This window comes from Cupressus sempervirens, chromosome 10, assembly GCF_028749045.1.
Source record: "Cupressus sempervirens isolate cs-2001-9-10 chromosome 10, ASM2874904v1, whole genome shotgun sequence".
Lineage (NCBI taxonomy): Eukaryota > Viridiplantae > Streptophyta > Pinopsida > Cupressales > Cupressaceae > Cupressus > Cupressus sempervirens.
In genome coordinates this window covers 830,826,316-830,848,548 of record NC_143127.1, presented here as the reverse complement: position 1 = coordinate 830,848,548, position 22,233 = coordinate 830,826,316, and the positions used below count along the sequence as shown (strand labels likewise).

General features: G+C 34.4%; 1 pseudogene; it reads right to left on the bottom strand.

The window, feature by feature from the left end:
• Positions 1 to 1,280: 1,280 nt before the first annotated feature.
• LOC149536543 (G-type lectin S-receptor-like serine/threonine-protein kinase At1g34300) lies at positions 1,281 to 22,137 on the bottom strand (annotated as a pseudogene).
• Between the last annotated feature and the right edge of the window lie 96 nt (positions 22,138 to 22,233).

Below are 22,233 nucleotides of genomic sequence, written 5' to 3'. Positions count from 1 at the left end.
AATGCAAGAAAATGCAACCTCTATAAACAAGGAAAGAGAAAAAACCACGTGGGAAAAACCCTCCCCCAAAAAGAGGTAAAAACCTAGTGAAGAACTGAAGAAGCCTCCAACTAGGGAAATGTCCCCTAAAACAGGAACGAGAGATCATGAAGAGCATCATTGAAGCATGAAGAAGTCGCAAATCTGCCAAACTGTTGATCTGAAGAACCTCCATGGAAGAAGAAGGCATGAACCAAGCATGTCTATATGGTAGATGATCCATCTCACTGAAATGCATAGGTAGCTAGCCACTGCAATTGCCTTGTATATAGGATCAACCACTGAATACATAGTTCACACTAACGAACCATCAAACCATGGATGCATTAGAACAACAGCATAACCCCCCTTAATGTAGACAGGGTGTGATGATAGGCAACTGAGAAGATGGGTCAAAGTCTCCTATAGATGAACCAAGAATGATGAGAGAGGGAAAGAAGTACAGACACCTATGAAGACATGGTCAAACTGACTCTGCATGGGGCTAATGTCATGGAAGGGACACTCACTTGATAAAGGAAGAATGCCTAAAATAGCAAACAATTATCCCCCCCGTGGTGCTTTATGAAAATAGTGCATGTACAACTGACTCAAAACAACATTCATGATCCTCAGAATGCAAAAGTGGCACTTTATCTCAGTGCAATACATAAAAAGTGCTTCAAAATGATATCTACAATGATCAAAACTAAAAACTAGTTGATACAAAACAAAGTATAGCCTAAAACAAAGAAAACCATGCCAAGAAAACAATCCTCAGGCTTAAAATACTCAAAATATCCACCATATAGCAAAAATGTCAAAACTATGATAGAAAGAGCATGGGCCAAAAACTAAGAAAAAGGACCACATTTTTGAAAAGATGACAGAACCAGCTTTCCAAAAATATAAAGTTTTCAAAAAATGGGCATGGGATGCAAAAGATATGCTTGCTGGAGCCAAAAAAAGAACTTCAAATTTTTACTGAAAAAATGGGCAATAAAAAAGCATCAAAACCTAAAAATACCTACACCAAAGTCTCCGTCTTGGAACCAACTTTTCGACACTTCTTTCGGATCGAAAAAATACTTCTGTATGCTCAAGTTATGGCTGAAAAATCAAAGGTAGGTCAAAATGTGACCCTGGAGATGTGCAAGGTTGGCTGATGGCATCATGCTGACATCAGCATTTGATGAGAAAAAATTTGATGGCCCATTAGCCATCGCAACAAAAAAAAGCCACGTGGTAGTACCACATGGACGTCACGTGGCAGAAAGCTGAGGTGGCAGGGGCCACGTGGCAAAGCGTTGTGTCATTAATAGAGCAGGGCCTGCAGACTGTTGACATGGACTAAGTGATGTTGGAGATCGACTGAGGCAGAGCAGACAGCGGAGGAGGGCTGAGCTACTGGCGCAGAGGGAGGCGCCGCCCAGCCGTAGCAGGCGGTGGGTGGCCCGTTGGCGACAGCTCTGCTGCGGTGGTGCGGTTACTGTTGGCAGGGCCGCGGTGGTGCGACAGTGGCCGCTGGGTGGCCGCCCAACGACAACGTCGAAAACTTTTTTTTTAAAAATATTTAATGCACAAAAATCCATACGATCCGTACGGAAAGGGTTGGCAACAAAAAAAATTTTGCCTCCCGGAGCTTTGTCTCCAAAAATAAAAAGTTTTATATGAATTCTAACTGCAAATAGCCTTCCAGATCCAATGGCAATGTTTGTTTGGCTCCAATGTGCTTTGAAAATTCGTTGATTCCCTAATTTGAAGAAAAAAAATGCACAAACAAACTAGGGTTTGTGACTCCAAATCACGGTTTCAAAATTCTTCAACGAAGCAGTAGCAGGAAGGCTCTGATACCATGTTGGAGTTGATGAAAGCCAACTTCGAAGATGCCCAAGATCACCTGCATGCAAAAACCTATCAAAGAGAAGCCAAGGAGAGGAAGAGCATGGAGCAAGGGTAAAACCCTAAATGGACATGAAAGACAATATGTGCAAATACAAGAAGAAAATGTATTTACAATATGCACAATGCCTTATTGATATTGTGATGAAAATACAATAAGGGAGAGGTCGCTTATAAAGACCTCAAGGAAGCTTGTAGAACAAGCTGGAAGGTGGTAGAAGATAAGGATGACAATTCATCACACATCCACAAAAGGTGGAACATGCTAGAAGGGAACAAACTCCCGTGTTGTCAACAACTAACCACTACATGCATTAAATACAAAATATTAAATAAATGCATTTACCTAAGTAAGCTTAAGCAATAGAATAAATAATTAATTATTTACTCTAACACTCCCCCCAATAGAAGTAGTTTGCATAGGGCCTACCAAATTAAAATGCAATAATTCTAATGGTGCTCTAGCCCTTCTAGAATTTCCAAAATTAAATGAAAGCCTATGTTGCTTACCCAAAATACAAGCCTCACACTTGTCATAGGAATCTACTATGCTTGGCAAACCATCTACCATTCTTTTCTTGGATTAAAAAATTTAAACCAGCAAAGCCAAGATGTTCATATATGAGATGCCAAAGCTTGGAGGGGTCTTCAATCATGCTCCTAAGGGTTGATTGCTAATGTATTTCTACACATGCATGCTTGGGAGATGCAACACTAACTTGAGAAGACAAACATGTCTCTATCTTCAAAGGGAACATCTGGTTCTTTTTCATTTGGACTATTGCAAGTAATCTATTACTCGCATCCTTCTCATATATGACACACTTGTCATTTTCCATTAGCACCTTGTATCCATTTTGAATGAGTTGTCCAACACTCATCAAAGTGTGGTTCATACCAGGGTAAAAATACACATTCTGTATCTCATTCTTCTCACCTTGCTTAGTGCAGATCATGATAGATCCTTTGGCCACTGTGAGAATGGTTCCATTTTTTCCCATCTTAATTTCAAACTTAAAAGTCTTATCAATGAAAGAAAATAAACTTTCATTACCCCTCATGTGGTTGCTACAACCCCTATCCAAGTACCAATCTCAAGGCTTACTTCTTCACTAATGTTACACATGATGAAAGTTGCGGAATTGTTTGCATTTCTCATGTTCACATTAGCCACATTAGCATTCTTCTTTGACTGATTACCTTGCTTCTTCTAGCATTCACTTGCATAATGCCCATACTTATGATAGTAGTGGCATTCAACATTGCTCTTGTTAGAGTTGTAATTATTCTTACCTCCTCTAGAGTTGTTTTGAGAGGTACTTTCTCCCTCTTGGTTGCTTGCTCATCCTGAGCTTTCTACACTAGCATTCCTCTTACCATTCCTTCCACGACCTCTACTTCTTAAGCCTCTACTGGAGTTGTTTCTACCTCTCCCCCTACCTTTTTAATTCTCTTGAACCTTGAAAGAATGGTATTAGGAAGCTGTTGCTGACTTGTTTATCCAATGCTTATGGGTTTGAAGAGTTCCTATCAACTCATCCATGGTCAATGTGGTGAGGTCATTTTCTTCCTCTAGGGTCATGACAAGATTATCATATTTCTCAAGAAAACTCCTTGGTATCTTCTCTACAATCCTTATCTCTTCATAATCTTCTCCATTTGATTTGAGTTGGTTTATCACAGTGGAGATTTGTGAGCTAAACTTTGCAATAGGTTCATTATCCCTCATCTAAAGTTCTCAAACTCTCTTCTAATCATCTGTAGCTTCACTACTCTGACCTTATCAGTCCCCTTCAAGTTCGTCTTAAGGATATCCCATGCTTCCTTTGCATAATTTTTTGTTCCAATCTTGGGAAAGACTATCTCTATCATTGCTACCTCAATTAGACTTAATGCTTTAGCATCTTTTCTCCTTGACTCTTTCAACTGAGTCTTTTGTGGATTTAAGAGGGCAGCATACAATGTTGGGACTGTAACATCATTAAATATATTTATCACAAACTCCCACAAATCATTAGATACCATTATAGTTTTCATCTTCTTTTCCCATGTATCATAATTCTATCCATTAAAGGATGGTGGCTGCTGCCATATTTTTCCTACATCTCCTGCCATGTCAAATATCCTAGAAAAAAAATGCCCTAACTCACTATGGATATGGAAGCAAATCACAAACTATTTAAATTTCATTCGGCACAAAGAAATGTCGAGTGATAGACTTGTTCAGCACAGGAGGGTGTCGAGTGATAGGAGGACGATGCCGAGTAAGCTCAGCACATGAAGGAGCCAAGTGACTTGACACTTTGGGCAACTTGGCATAGTTTATGTTGAGTGAGTTCGATAATTATTGCAAGGTTAATCTTGGCAACAAGGGATGCCGAGTGAGCTTGGTAAGAGCAACAAAGAGAGAACTCGGTTAAGATGTAGATAAAGTGGGTTGTGCATTAGACTTAAAGCCTAGATATTACCACCATTAAAATGCAAAAAGCCAAAGGATGAAGATTTGAACTATGAACTTCACAAATGCAAAATATCATGCAATGATTATTAGGAGAAGGGAACAACAAAATTTGTATGCCTACTTGCTTGCTTACTTTCTATTCAAATAAGATTAAACTATTAAAAAATTTGGGAGCATTTGCCTTCAACCACAAAAACCCTAAAATCTTCAAACTAATAAAGGTTAAAACTTCAAACTTACAACTCTAATGGCTACATGCAACAATTCCTAGAGCAATCACTGCTTCATAAGTCGAATCAATAAAAACTTATAGAATGACAAAAGATACAACACGTGCAACTGCAAACATGAAACTGAAAACCCTTCTATCTTATGAACTCTAACTTGATCTACTAATTGATTTCCTTCTCAGCTCTACAATTGATCCAACTCTTCTACTCTACTCTCTTTGCTCTAATTGATCGAATGAATTAGATTCATTCCTTTTTGTCTCTTGGCGAAAATGGTTTCCCTCTCATTTTGAATTTGAACTCACCTACCATGCATTCAATATTTTTGACTTTTGTACAGGTTGTTAGGGTGGTAGGTGGGCATTTGGCTCCAGGGGCAACTTATCTACTATAATAGATAATTCAACACTATGGAGATCACATTGTAATGGAATCACTAGTACTATTTATGGATATGCAGCTTTAAATAATATTATAGAATAATGATCAAATTGTACAATGCCATAAATCAATGGCTTTACTCGAATTTGGCTTCTATTGATTATTTGGGTTTCACATATTTTGTTTCTTTTATTATAAATATATTAAATTTAAGTTTAAATATCTATTTTTGATTCATCCTTTATTATTAGAATTAGGCAATCATGTAGAAAATTAATTTTATACATGGAAATTAAAAGTTTTCTCTTTTTAAAATCTTTTACTTTTAATAATACAATCATTCAATTAAAACTTTTATGTTAAACAAGAAAACATGCAAAGATAAAGAGACATGAGAAGGTTTACAGATTCTTATTTAAATATTAGTTTGAATTATGATTGATGTAACAAAACTCATATAAAATATTATATTATTTTCTATGAATAGAAATAAAATCATAGAATATTGAATTTCAAAATTAGTCATATAATGTCATTCATATAATATTACCTTTAATTGACATCTTAAAAACATTAAATTTCTCGGTCTATGTGTGAGATTGAAAGTTATAGAATTTCTATAAGATATTGAAGTATGAAACTTGTTTTGGTCCATATCAAAATATATTCTCAATTCTACCAGACTAAAGCCACAAAGAATATGATAAAAAAAAAATTCTATAAAAAATATTATTAGGATTATCTCTATTTGGTAATATTATCTTAAGTTCATGTCTACTAATGTCCTAAAGATTGTCTTATAACAAATAGTTCTAGACATCCAAGTCAAATATTATGATAAAAATATTAATTAATTAATAATAATATTGGAATAAATCCTCCATTTTTTTCTTAAATACTCTCCAGGCTATTCAGTGGCGTATTGCTACTATTTTGAGGTTTTAGATTGGGCCTCTTCCCTTTGTTTATTTGGGTATTCCTCTCAGTGTTGGTAGACATCCTAACTCTTCTTGGCAAGTTTTGCTTGATAAACTTAGACAAAAGGTTAATCACTGGACTCATTGATAGCTATCAACTGCTAGTCACCTAACCCTATTAAAATTGGTTATTCAAGCCCTTCCTATTTATAGGTATTTTGTTCAAGCTACTCCTATGTATTTTCTTTAGGAATTTGATGCTCTATCCCATCAATTTTTTTGGAGTGGGAACCTCTCAACTTCTAGTTGGAGTCTGGTTAAATGGGAAATAGTGTGTAGATCTCATAAGGGGGGCGGCCTTGGCTTATGATCAACTATTTTAAATGGACAAGTTCTCACTACAAAACTTTATTGGCATTGGTGTACTAACCAACATCAACTTTGGGCTCATATTCTCACCCATAAGTATTTTCTAGATATTGATGTGGTTGAAGTTCACCACTTTCCTCTGGAAGGGAGAGGATCCATGATTTGGAATATGCTAAAGTTTGGAGCTTAGTTGGTTAAAGATGGTCCCTTTTGGATTTGTCATTTGGGATCACAAGCTTTATTTTGGCTTGACTCTTGGGATGGGAACCCTCCTATTCTTACAACTCATCCTCAATTACATGCCCTCTATCAAAATTTTAGTGCCACTAGTTGAGACATAGTTGATTTTTATAAGATAGGATGTGTTAGAGGTTTGGCTCCTTCCTTTTATTGGAAACACCCTTGTAAATGACCTCCAAGAGGATTTGAGGAGGATAGGATGGAGTTGTTTCAGATTCTGTAGTCTCTTGAGTGTACTACTTTGGTTGGTAATGATTTTCTTGCTTGGGACAGTGAAGATTTGTCTGGAAATTTTTTAGTCTCTACAGGATATGTTGAACTTCTTTGAAAGACTTTGGAGAACATTCAAATGCCTTGGTGGAAGCAAGTTTGGTATAAGTTTTCTTGGCCCAAATGTAATTTTTTAATGTGGTTGGTAGTCCATAGTTGATGTCTTATGTGGGATAATTTATACAAGCATGGCTTCCAATGACCCTCAATGTGTGTTCTATGCTAGACTAGTGAAGAAAATATCTCTCATCTCTTTTTCCAATGCTCTTTCACTAGACATATTTGGCACTCTTGGTGGAATGTGGTGAACCAATCCTGTTGGCATGTTTCCTCACTGGCAAAATTCTTTGCTTGCTAGGGTAAGGCTCCTATCAAGACTTCTTTTCTTCAAGTTTCCTAGACTCTTGGACCCTCCTTTATTATTTGGTATATCTAGTTGGAAAGGGATTGTCGTATCTTTAAGGATGAGTTTTTAGAGATTCCTCACTTATGGTGGAAAATTCTTCATTCTTTGGGGGAAACTATTTCTGTAAAATGTGACACTTCTAAGGCCATGGAACCAGGGGATGATATTTTCAATAATCATCTAAATATTCCCCCTTCACATGAAAAATTGCTAAGAAATATGTGTAGACATCCCTTGTTAAAGATAAATAGGGTGGGGAAGTGGAGTGCCCCTCCATAGGGTATTCTTAAAATCAACATGGATGGGTCTTCCAAAGGAAATCCAAGCCCTGCTGGCATTGATGGTGTTGGTAGAGATAGTAAGGGGGATGTCTAGTTTGTGTTTTCTATTTATAAAGGTCATCACACTAACAACATGATGGAGGCCATAGCTATTTTGTATGTTGTGAAGAATTCTTGTGACCTTGGTTGGAGAAGGCTTATTGTGAATCTAACTCACAAGTGCTAATACATCTATTGAATCAACAACATTCTGAAGTTGTTAGCTGGAAGATAGCTTTGATTGCGGACTAGATTCATAATTTGTATACTTCTTTGGAGTCTATTACTTTCACTCATATTCCCAGGGAATGGAATAGTGTTGTTTATTGTTTGGGAAAGTGGACTTTTTACCATATGTGTAATTAGAACATTATTGATAAGACTCAACTTTTGATGGACTTGTCCCATCAACTTGATCACTCGATTGATCTTAACAAGGTTGTTTGATGCCCTTTCTCTAATTTTTCTTGTTTCTCTTTCAGCTTGAATAAATTTTCACCCCTCCTTTATTTCAAATGGCTCAAAAAACATCATCCCAAAGTTCAACATGTTTACCTTTGTGATAAGAGAATTTATTTCAATCAACTTTGAAACAATATTTTTGTACATCACCTTAATCAAGTATAAACTTTCAAAATATGTTCTTGTCTACCAACTTGAATAATTCAACATTAAAAACCTTGATTTTGTTATTCTAGATATTCTGATATCTTCATTATGCATCCCTTGCACCTCCTAAAAATATAAGTGATAATTGAATTTTAAATTAGGGGCATCCCACCCCAATCTGAATAGTTGACCTAGAGGTGTGTGGGAGGAGATAAGGCTATAGATGCCCATCTTTTGAATTAATTAATAACTATATTCAACTTATTCAAATTTAATAGTTCGTACATAATATTCTAATAAAAAGAACAAATATACTTGATGATAGATATGGGACGATGATTTTTTTTGCAAACATTATAATGCAAGATTAGACATGAAATGATGAGATTCTTTTGCAAACATTATAGCGAGAGATTATGTGACCTCAAACCCTTCAAATTGAGTTCTCAAATAATTTCATAAAAAGAGTTTCTTGCTGCAATTGATCAATTTAATGAGCACAACGATATTAAGAATTGATATTTTTCAAAGAAAGTATATAGGATAGTTTTCATAGAGAATCAATACAATTAAAATTCTTCACCTAGAAAAATAAAATGAAGGCAAGGGTTATTGATAGAGAATGCAATGCTTTGAGTGTAATTTTATAAAAAGAACAATAATATGTTATTCAAATCCAAACTTCAAGGCCTTTATATTCCCTCTATTTCCTAATGGAAATTTATCATTAAACAAGTTTCTATGTGCTTCAAAAAAAAAAAGTACTCAAGGGCAATTATGTAGCTTAGAATTTTTTCGAATATTGAGCATAGTGAATAGTGATTGTGATTGAAATTACAAAAGGCATCCTACAAGTTAATTAGAATCCTTTGACTCTTGAAAACCACTACCCATGCTATAAAGTAGAAAATTATTCCACTTTATCTATTCAAAAGAAGATATCCTATAGCCAGTCTTCTTACAAATGGTTACAAAGAGAATCCAAAGGCCTCATAAATTGCTACCAAATCCTTTCCTACTATTAATAATATGACTCAAAAGTATAGATCTCAAGTATAATACCATGTCCATAATATGCAATTTGATTACTTTTTTGCATTCATTTGTAAAATTTTAAATTGGAAAGATAATAGTCATGTAGGAAAGTCCAATTACATGATCGATGGGAAAAATGAAAGCTTTTGTAATATCTAATTTCCCTCAATTTACCCAAATCTTCAAAATGATTGTTTTACCTCTAAAATATCAACATAGACTTTATAAATTTAGGAAATAAGTATTTTTACTATATCAATTCAAATGTAGAAATAAATTAATACATATCCTAGCCAATTTTCTTGTAGGGGGTTGAAAATAGATTCTTGACTTCTCTCAAAATACATGCACAATGTTGTCCTATCATTGAACAGTGTGGCCCAAAGTTATACTACTCACCACCGGATGGTGTCTTTGCCAAATATAAAGATTTTTTCATTGGGAGGATACCATTTATAGAGAAAGGGTTCATCTTATGATCAAAGCTTGTAACTTTTGAGGTAGAGTGGTTATTGGAATGGTTTTGAAGATATCTAAATGTTTAGGAGGAGGGGTTTTTTCCATGGGCAAAACCCCTTTTAGAATTTGAACAACTTTCCCCATAGATAGTGTTGGCATGTGGTAATTTCTACCATTGCTGAGAGTTTGGACTTTGGCATAATATATTTCAACTACCATATTTAATATAAAACCTTTGCACCACCCTTCCATGTACACTGTTCTCTTTCCACTTTTTACATGTGATTTTTAACTGATGAATTCAAGATCCTTCCTATTGCAAACATGCATGGTTCTAGATCTTTCTCAAACTTCTATAAATAGAGGCAGTTGTAATGGATGTAATCATAAGGCAAAGAAGCAATAATACAAAGCTTTCTCATTTTGGTTTAGTTTTCTCTGTCTTTGCCCACCTCCACAGTGGTACCAGAGCACAAGTAGATTATGGAGTCACAATCCAGGTAGATTGTGGAGTTTAAAAAGATATTGCTACTGCAACAAATAAGGTATGTTGTGAGTTTAACGAGATGTAAATTCTTGTCAATATTTGTGGGAGCATTTATTTTCTAACATTCATTGATGACTTTAGTAGAAAGACATGGGTTTATTTTCTTAAATATAAATCTGAAACATTTAGCAAGTTTAAGGAGTTCAAGGCATTTGTTGAGAAACAAATTGATCTATCCATTAAGGTATTAAGGTCAGATAGAGGGGGAGAATACATGTCAAATGAGTTTTTGGATTATTGCAAGCATCATGGAATAATGAACCAGTTCACTGCAAGTTACACACCTCAACAAAATGGTGTTCCCAAAAGGAAGAATCTAACAATAATGGAGATAGCAAGAAGCATGTTGAAAGGTAAGAATCTACCAAATGAATATTGGGCTAAAGCAGTAGCTTGTGCTATTTATATCTTGAACAGGAGTCAACCAAAGATTGTAAGAGACAAGATTCTAGAAGAAGCATGGAGTGGTAAGCATCATTGTGTGTCCCATTATAGAGTATTTGTTTGTATTGTATATGCACATGTTCCTAAAGAAACATGGAGTAAATTGGATGATAAGAGTGAAAAATGTTTTTTTTTTTGGGTTATGATGAACAATCTAAGGCATATAAGTTCTTTAATCCTATAACTAGAATAGTCATTATATGTAGAGATGTTGTGTTCAAAGAAGAAGAATCTTGGGATGGAAATATAGACAAAGACAATTACAGGGACAACTCCAATACTCTATGATGACCAAGAAGGAAAAGACCAAGAGAATCAAGTAGATCAAACAAATGAGAATCCCAAGGCCTCATAAATTGCTACAGAATCCTTTCCTACTGTTAATAATATGACTCAAAAGTATAGATCTCAAGTATAATGCCATGTCCATAATATGCAATTTGATTACTTTTTTGCATTCATTTGCAAAATTTTAAATTGAAAAGATTTTAGTCATGTAGGAAAGTACAATTACACAATCGATGGGAAAAATGAAAGCTTCTGTAATATCTAATTTTCCTCAATTTACCCAAATCCTCAGAATGATTGTTTTACCTCTAAAATATCAACATAAACTTTATAAATTTAGAAAATAAGTATTTTTACTATATCAATTCAAATGTAGAAATAAATTAATACATATCCTAGCCAATTTTCTTATAGAGGGTTGAAAATAGATTCTTGACTTCTCTCAAAATACATGCACAATGTTGTCCTATTGTTGAATAGTGTGACCCAAAGTTATACTACCCACCACCAGAAGGTGTCTTTGCCAAATATAAAGATTTTTTCATTGGGAGGATACCATTTATAGAGAAAGGGGTCATCTTGTGATTAGAGCTTGTAACTTTTGAGGTAGAGTGGTTGTTGGAATGGTTTTGAAGACTATCTAAATGTTTAGGAGGAGAGGGTTTTTCCATGGGCAAAACCCCTTTTAGAATTTGAACAACTTTCCCCATAGATAGTGTTGGCATGTGGTAATTTCTACCACTACTAAGAGTCTAGACTTTGGCATAATATATTTCAACTACCATATTTAATATAAAACCGTTGCACCACCCTTCCATGTACAATGCTCTCTTTCCACTTTTTACATGTGATTTTTAACTGATGAATTCAAGATCCTTCCTACTGTGAATGTGCATGGCTTTAGATCTTTCTCAAACCTCTACAAATAGAGGCTGTTGTACTGGATGTAATCATAAGGAAAAGAAGCAATAATAAAAAGCCTTCTCATTTTGGTTTAGTTTTCTTTGTCTTTGCCCACCTTCATAGTGGTACCAGAGCACAAATAGATTATGGAGTCACAATCTAGGCAAATTGTGGAGTTTAAAAAGATATTTCTACTGCAACAAATAAGGTATGTTGTGGGTTTAATGTGAAGTAAATTCTTGTCAATGTTTGTGGGAGCATTTATTTTCTAACATTCATTAATGACTTTAGTAGAAAGACATGGGTTTATTTTCTTAAATATAAATCTGAAACATTTAGCAAGTTTAAGGAGTTCAAGGCATTTGTTGAGAAACAAATTGGTCTATCCATTAAGGTATTAAGGTTAGATAGAGGGGGAGAATACATGTCAAATGAGTTTTTGGATTATTGCAGGCATCATGCAATAATGAAGCAGTTCATTGCAAGTTACACACCTCAACAGAATGGTGTTCCCAAAAGAAAGAATCCAACAATAATGGAGATGGCAAGAAGCATGTTGAAAGGTAAGAATCTACCAAATGAATATTGGGCTGAAACAGTAGCTTGTGCTATTTATATCTTGAACAAGAGTCAAACAAAGATTTTAAGAGACAAGATTCCAGAAGAAGCATGGAGTGGTAAGATTAAGGTCAGATAGAGGGGGAGAATACATGTCAAATGAGTTTTTGGATTATTGCAGGCATCATGGAATAATGAAGTAGTTCACTGCAAGTTACACACCTCAGCATAATGGTGTTCCCAAAAGAAAGAATCTAACAATAATGGAGATGGCAAGAAGCATGTTGAAAGGTAAGAATCTACAATATTGGGCTGAAGTAGTAGCTTGTGCTATTTATATCTTGAACATGAGTCAAACAAAGATTGTAAGAGACAAGATTCCAGAAGAAGCATGGAGTGGTAAGCATCATTGTGTTTCCCATTATAGAGTATTTGGTTGTATTATATATGCACATGTTCCTAAAGAAACAAGGAGTAAATTGGATGATAAGAGTGAAAAATGTTTTCTTTTTTTGGGTTATGATGAACAATCTAAGGCATATAAGTTCTTTAATCCTATAACTAGAATAGTCATTATATGTAGAGATGTTGTGTTCAAAGAAGAAGAATCTTGGGATGGCAATATAGACAAAGACAATTACAGGGACAACTCCAATACTCTATGATGACCAAGAAGGAAAATACCAAGAGAATCAAGTAGATCAAACAAATGAGAAAGGGGGAACTCCTTCAAGAAGTAAACATGGAGATAACACACAAATGGAAGATGGGAAAGGAGAATCTTCAAGTCCACAAGTAAGTAATGACTCTAATCCTACACTTGCATCATTGAGATCAAGGGTTAAGAAAAATAAAACTAAAAGTTTTCAAGAGATTTATGGACAAGCGAACAGAATAGATTTACAATCAATTTTTTCTTTATTTGCTCAAGATCCTATATATTTTTAAGATGCAATCAAGGAAAAACAATGGATTAATGCAATAAATGAAGAAATGGAATCTAAATTGATAAAAATGATTCATGGGAACTAGTTGATTTGCCTAAGAATAAAGAATGCATAAGTGTGAAATGGGTTTATAAAACCAAGTATAAGGCAAATGAACAAGTTGATAAATATAAAGCATTATTAGTAGCTAAAGGGTTTGCACAAGAATATGGAGTTGATTATAATGAAACTTTTGCACCCATAGCTAGACATGATATTGTTAAAATGATACTAGCTATTGCAACTCAAAACAAATGGGTCGTTGATCAAATGGATGTAAAATCGGTTTTCTTAAATGGGTATTTGGAAGAAGAAGTTTATGTGCAACAACCACTAGGTTATGAAATCAAAGGACAAGAACACAAGGTTTATAGGTTTAAGAAGGCACCCTATGGGTTGAAACAAGCACCAAGGGCATGGTATAGTAGAATTGATTCATACATGATTGAGAATGGATTCATTAGAAGCACTAGTGAGCCAACACTATACACCAAAGTCAATAAGGAAGGACAAGTTTTGATTGTTTTCTTGTATGTTGATGATTTGATCTTTACTAGTAATCTTTCCATTGATATGTTTAAATCAGCAATGAAAAAGGAATTTGAGATGATAGATTTGGGTTTGATGAAATATTTTCTTGGTATTCGAGTAACACAAAATAACAAGGTTATTTTCATTTGTCAAAATAAATATGCACAAGATGTTATGAGATGGTTTAGAATGGTACATTGTAGTCTAGTCTCTACACCTATGAAAATGGGTACAAAATTAAGTAGAGAAGATAATGCAACTAAATTTGATTCTACTTAATTTAGAAAGTTGGTTGGTAGTTTGATGTATCTCACAACAACTAGGCCTAATATTATGTATGCAGTGAGTGTAATTTCTAAATTTATCGATTCACTTAAGAACTCACATTGGTAATTAGGAAAGAGAATAGTGAGATATATTGCAAGGACTCTAAATTATGGCATAATGTATTCTTCTTTAGATGAATTTCAGTTGGTTGGATATACTAACAGTGACTTTGTAGGAAGTATTGATAATAGAAAGAGCACATCTAGATATGCACTTCATCTTGGAATAGGTATTGTGGAATGGGCATTAAAGAAGAAACATCATGACTATATCTTTAGTTGAAGCAGAATATGTAGCTAGTACATCAACAATATGTCAAGCAGTATGGATGCAAAGAGTCTTGAAAGATCTAATGCATGAGCAAGATGAGTCTACTACAATCTATTGTGATAACAAATCCACCATCGCATTGTCAAAGAATAATGTTTTTCAAAAGAAGACAAAGCACATTGATACTAGGTATCATTTTATTGGAGAATTGGTCAATAATGGAGAAATTAGCTTCAAGTATTGCAGATCCAAAGATCAATTGGCGGATATATTTACAAAGGCATTAGCACAAGAACAATATGAATATTTAAGAGATCAAATGAATATTGTAAACATTGATGTAATTAATGGTAGAAATTAGAGGGGAGTGTTGGCATGTGGTAACTTCTACCACTGCTGATAGTTTAGACACAGGCATAATATATTTCAACTACCATATTTAATATAAAACCTTCCCACTGCCCTTCTATGTACATTGTTCTCTTTCCACTTTTTACATGTGATTTTTGACTGATGAATTCAAGATCCTTCTTACCATGAACATGCATGGTTCTGGATCTTTTTCAAACCTCTATAAATAGAGGTAGTTGTAATGGATGTAACCATAAGGCAAAGAAGCAATAATACAAAGTTTTCACATTTTGGTTTAGTTTTCTTTGTCTCTACCCACCTTCAAATAGCTCTTGGACACACCAAAAGCTGATTTCAATTTCTCTCTAAATTTGATCAATATTTGAATTCATAGCAAGCTTTTTATTTATGATATTAATAATATTTCTCAATTCATATTTCGCAAATGCCCATATTGAGAACCTTATCCTTTCAGATGCCACTATATCAAAGTTTCTTCTTCCACTTGCAATATCTAGTAGAACCATGTCATAGATGTAGACATTAGAGTTGGATGTAATGGGTAAATTGGCAAGCCATTCTAGAGCCAAATATCCTCTTATTCCTCGAACACTACTCAATGATAGCTTTCAATGATCACCTCTACCATGTATAGGTTTGGAAAGCCCAAAATCAGAGACCTTGGCATTGAAATTTTCATCCAAGAGTATATTCTTTGCTTTAATATCACAATGAACAATACAATCCTTGTGCTCCTCATAGAGGTACGTAACACCCTTTGCAATTCCAATGGCTATGCTGAACTGGATGTCCCAATCTAATGTCTTGGCTTTCTCTGAAGAGTTAAAAAGGAATCTATCCAAAGAATAGTTTTTCATAAATTCATAAACGAACAGCCTATGGTAGCCTTCTAAGAAAAATCTAGTGAGCTTAACCAAATTCAAGTGATGGGTGCTACTTATAGTCGCTACCTCCATGCGCAATTGCTTTTCCCCTACCTCAATTCCTTCTAATCGCTTTACTGCAACCACAATTTCATTTGGAAATTCACCCTTATAAACTATTCCAAACCCACCAGAACCTACTTTTTCTGTAATATTATTTGTGCATTCCAACATATCTTTGTAGGAATACTGAACTAGAGTTTTAGAGGCATAGTCAAGTTTGATGTAAAGAGCAAGGGATTGTCCATACTGAAACCTAGGATTTTTTTCTACAACATGTCCACCAAAGGAAAATATGGATTTTCATCAGGCCAATGATTGGAGCTATAATTGTGAGAGCAATTTCAATGGGAGTGAACATTTTTGCAATCCTGACCGAACGAGGAGGTGGGGTTATAGGATGACTAGAACCAGATACCTTTACATAAGAAGTGCTTGAAATGCTTACTATTTGATAAGCACTGGCGAACTCATTGGTCTTCATTTGGAAAGTGCCTATACCATCAACCATGATTATCAATGTAGAGCAACTCAAATTCTTGAAGCATTTTTGCCAACAATCTTGAAATGACAATGTATATATCTCAGAATTTGATTCTAAATCTGGAGGGTAAGAAAATAATTGTGTATTATTCAGTCAAACCATTCTTTGGTTATTGTTGCACTATGTTAAATCTTTTTGCCTCCTACATCCCTTAGTGGTGTCATTTGGATCTATTTGATCAAAATTTGTAGATGGGCATTCGCAATATGGATCTATATCATTGTAAATGATGGATGGGCAGAGGAAAAATAACAAAAACACAAAACAACACAATGTGTTACCACACAATAAAATATATTATATTTCATTCACCATGATCTCAAATGAGTACATAGTGCCTTTTATAGGCAAGCATACAATATTCTAGAGAAATATAGAATTAGCTGAGAAGACAAAATATCTATAAACTTCTAGAAAATATTATAGCTGACTCAAAATTTTGGAAAATACTTTAACCGACACACCCTAAACTTGAACCTAATTATCTAGAAGTATAGTTTTCAAAATGGGAGGTCTAAAACTCTCCATGAGAAGACAACAATAAATAAAGTTGTTGGAATAAGTAAAAGGGCAAGGGAGATTAAAAGGATAGGATGGAAGCCTACGTCACCAATAGTCCCCCTTAATCTTCATTGCCATGTATATTTTTAATACCAATACTTTCTCGAAGATGTTCAAAAACATTCTTTGCAAGAGGTTTTATGAAAATGTCTGCCAATTGTTCTTTGGACTGGCAAAACTAAAGACATATGTCACCATTGTTCCCTAATTCACAAATATAATGATATCTTATATCTACACATTTACTACATTGATGAAAGACATGATTTTTTGATAAAGTAATTGCAAAATTATTATCACAATATATTTTTGTAGATTCTTCTTGTGGATGCTTCAAGTTTGAAAGTACTCTTCTCATCCATATTGCTTGACAAGCTATTGATGTTGCTAGAACATATTCTACTTTAGCTAATGATAATGTCACAATTGCTTGCTTCTTTGATGCCCAAGAAATAGCTACTGATCCTAGGTGAAGGATATGTCCTGAAGTGCTTCTTTTATCATCTAAGTTGCCTGCCCAGTGACTATCTATATAGCCAATCAGATTGTAATGATCTAACTGCACATATAATATCCCAAAGTTCTTTGTTCTAGCTATATACCTCAAAATCCTCTTTCCATCTTTCCAATGAGTTTCTTTTGGTTCGTCCATGAATCTAGAAATGAAACTAACTCCATGCATTATATCTGGTCTTGTAGCTGTCAAATATAAAAAGCTACCAAATAATCTTTTGAATAAAGTTATGTCTACATTAGGACTTTCATCATTCTTGCTAAGTTTTGAATCCAATGCAACTGATGTTGGGGCTGAATTCACATTTTTTATTTTAAATCTTTTCAACAAATCAGTAGCATACTTACTTTGATAAATGAAAATGCCTTGATCATTTTGATTTACTTGTATCCCAAGAAAATATCTCGAGTCACAAATTAGTCATATCAAATTCATTTTTCATGGCTGCCTTGAAATTGTTAATTGACATATTATCAATGAATATCAAATCATCTACATATAAGCAAACTATCAATATTTCTCCTTCATTTCTCACTTTGGCATACAAAGTTGGTTCATAGCCACACTTACTAAAACCATTATTCACAAAGAAAGAGTCTATTCTATTGTACCAAGCTCTAAGAGCTTGCTTCAAGCCATATAGTGCCTTCTTTAGCTTGTATACCTTATAGTCTTCTCCCAAAATTTTATATCCTAGTGGTTGTTTTATATATACTTCTTCTTCTAAAATGTCATTCGAGAATGCTGATTTCACGTCCATTTGATAAATCTTTCAATTATTCTAGGTTGCTATGGATAAAATCATTCTAATAGTGTCTAATCTTGCCATGGGTGCAAATGTCTCATTGTAGTCTATACCCAATTGTTGTGTGAAGCCTTTTGCTACTAGTCTTGCCTTGTGTTTCTCTACTTTTCCATCAGCATTATATTTTGTTTTGTATACCCACTTAACTCCAATCACATCCTTGCCTTTAGGAAGATCTACTATGTCCCAAGTATCATTCTTTTCTATTGACTAAATTTCTTCATCCATGGTTGGAATCCATTTGTCATCTTTAATAGCTTCTTCAAAATAAATTGGATCAGCATGTGCTAAGAGTACAAAATTAATGCATAAATCATCATTTTCAGCCTCTTTTAATTCATCATATATGTTTCTAGGACTTCGTATCTTCCTTGAAGTATTTATAGACCTTGATCTTAATGATGCAAGTGTTGGATTAGATGATTCACTATTGTTAGTGCTTGTTGGAGTAGTAGTGTTTTGAGAGGTAGGTACCCTTGTAGGTGTTTTAGGAACATTTGTTTCCATTGTAGAATGCATATCTTGAGTTTCATTTTCTTCATTTTCTTGTGTAACACTAGCTGCAACCATAGTTGACTTATCCAAGCTACCATCCCATGCTTCTTCTTCTACAAACTCAACATCATGACTTATTATTAACTTCTTTGTGATGGGATTGTATAGCCTATATGCCTTGGATTTTTCACTATATCCCAAAAACAACACTTCTCTCCTTTATCATCCAAATTTTGTCTCACTTCTTGAGGTACCAATGAGTATGCCACACAACCAAATATTCTCAAATGTGTTATATTGTGCTTCCTTTTTCTCCAAGCTTCTTCTGGTGTTTTATTTATTGTTGCTTTCATTGGACATCTATTTAGTATGTATGCTAAACATGCAACTGCTTCAACCCAATACTCATTTGGTAAGTGTTTCTCCTTTAACATATTCCTTGTCATCTCCACAATTGTTCTATTTTTTCTTTCTACTACTCCATTTTGTTGTGGAGTGTACCTTACTATAAATTGTTTCCATATGCCATTTTCTTTGCAAAAATTTAGAAAATCATTTCATATGTATTCTCCACCTTGATCAGTTCTTAATGTTTTAATAGAGTATCCACTTTCTTTTCAACTTTTACCTTGAATTATTTAAAGTCAACAAATACATCTAATTTATACTTCACAAAATAAAACCAAACTTTTCTCCTAAAATCATCAATAAATGTCAAGAAATAAAATTTTCCACTTAAGGATGGCGTTTGCATTGGCCCACAAAGATCTGAATGGACTATCTCAAATGGATGTTTCACTCTATAAGAATTTCCAACTGGAAATTTTTCTCTATGTTGCTTTGCCAAAATGCACCTCTCACATGTTGTCTTAAGTGGCTCTATTGATGGCAACCCATAGACCATTTTTTTATTATTTAAGAGTTGTAACCCTTTAAAGTTTAAATGACCAAACCTTAAATGCCATAGCCAAGATTCATTTTTGTGTAAAGCTTTGAATACAGATTTAGCTACTTTTTGCAATTCATTTGGCTCTAAGAATAATTCACTTTGGATTTTAAGTGGGAACATTCTATTTTGAGTCATTTCAACTTTTGCAATCAGCCTATTGCTTGGTCTTTTATCTAGAATCACACATTCACCATTTTCAAAATGTATTCTATATCCCTTTTGTACTAGTTGCCCAATGCTTATGAGATTGTGTTGCAATCTAGGAACATAATATACATTAGGAATTTCCTTTTCTTCACCTTTCTTAGTTCTTATGCTAATTGACCCTTTTCCCATGACTAAAATTTAATGATCACTCTCCAACTTGACCTCTAATTTTACTGATTCATCTATTGTTGAGAATATCTCCTTAGACCCACTCATATGGTTACTACAACCACTATCTAAGAACCATACTTCTTTAGAACTCTCTTGTGAAACATTGCATGTTATCAAGATGGTGTTTTGCTCACTAATGTTGGCTTGACTTTCATTTGTAAAATGTGTTTTTTGCCTATTCATGTCATATTCTCTTTTTCTACACTCAGATGCAAAATGCCCAAATTTATTACAATAATGACATTGGATGTTATAGTTGTCATACCTTTCTCCTTGATGATGGTTGTGAGGATGGCTGCTCCCCCTTCCTCTTGTTGATGTGAAATGGGTTTGTGAGCGTGATGCTAGCCTTCTGCTCTCAAACTGTGGATTTTCTCTTCCTCCTCTTGGTGTAAAATGTCCTCTACCTCTACTGTAATATGATCTTCCTCTTGTTCTTCCAAATGAAATTTGAGTCTTGAAAGCATTCTCCAATGTTGAAGTTCTCAAATGATTCAACCTATTTTCATGCGATTAGAGAGAATCCATTAGCTCATCTATTGATAGCAATGAGAGATACTTAGATTCTTCAATGGCTACAACTCTTGAATCAAACTTATTTGGTAGACTTCTAAGTATTTTCTCTACAACTTATTCATCCCTAAGGGTTTCTCCATAAGATCTAATCTAATTTACTATCCCCATTGTTTGAGTGAAGAATGAGTTTATTGAACCTAAATATTTCATTTGTAAATTTTCAAAATCTCTTCTAAGGTTTTGTAACTTTGAAGTTTTTACCTTTCTTGTGCCTTGGTATGTTGATTGCAAGTTTTCCAATGCTTGCTTTGATCTTGTGGTAGTAGCTGCCTTTCGAAATATTGCTTCCTCCATTGCTAGCTAAACAAAGAACAATGCCTTAGCATCCTTTTCAGCTTATTAAAGAGTTTGATATGCCTACTGGTTTGCTGGTTTAGGGAACCCACTTTCAACTAAATCCCAAACATCCTAAGAACAAAAAAAGATTTTTCATTTTGATGCTCCAATAATCATAATTTTTACCATTAAAAGTTGGAATTTGTGGCTATGAAATACTTCCATTGGTTCTTGCCATGATTTAGCAGTAAAACGTTCTCTCTTGTAACAAATATAAACCCTTTCTCTTCCTTCCTCACATAGCAACTATGATCTCTTCCTTAAATCTTCAGCTTTTCTCTCATTTTCCCTTCACCCACAATGACATCTGCCCATAAAAACAATGCCCAGGTTTTCTGCAGCTTTGATACCAATTAGATGGATGGGTAGAAGAAAAAATTTAAAAAATAGAACAACACAATGTGCTGCCACACAATAAAATATATTATATTTCATTCACCATGATCTCAAATGAGTACATAGTGCCTTTTATAGGAAAGCATACAATATTATAGAGAAATCTAGCATTAGCCAAGAAGACAAAATATGTACAAACTCCTAGAAAATATTACAACTGACTTAAACTTTTGGAAAATACTTTAACCAATGCACCCTAAACCTAAACCTAATAATCTAGAAGTATAGTTTACAAAATGGGAGGTTTAGAACTCTCCATGAGAAGACAACAATAAATAAAGTAGTTGGAGTAAGTAAAAGGGCAGGGGAGATTAAAAGGACAGGCTGGAAGCCTGCGTCACCAACAATGAACACACACCCCAAAATTTCCATAGCGTCTATAGACTATGCACTGGACTTGAACAACACTCCTCACCCACTACCATGTCCTTGAATCTGTAACCCATCTATAGGACCTCAAATTCCCATCTAATTCTAGATTCATTCTTCGCATTGTGATATAATTGTTTGAGTAATCTATGCTCCAAGCCCACCAAATCGAATCATTTAAAGAATTTGACAACTTGAAATTTCCTTAGCCTATGAGAGTTGTTGTGGTAGCCAATGGTGTACCCTCATTTAGGTACGTGACATTGTTGTTCCATGTCAGCATGAAATTCCCACTGCTCTACATGGTGAATGTGTAAAGACCCGATCATAGGCTTTGATTCACAGTGAAATTTTGGTTAACCACCAGAGTATTAGTAGGATTCACAAAGGTGTCCCAAACTGTGCCTGAACTAGTGCTCTGAATCACAAAGTTACCATCATTATGCATATTTGTAGATGCCACACTTTTATTGGATGTGTTTCTCTGGCAGAGTATTTGCATCCCATTGCTTAGAACTAGATTTCCATCATTTAGTAAAGTGAA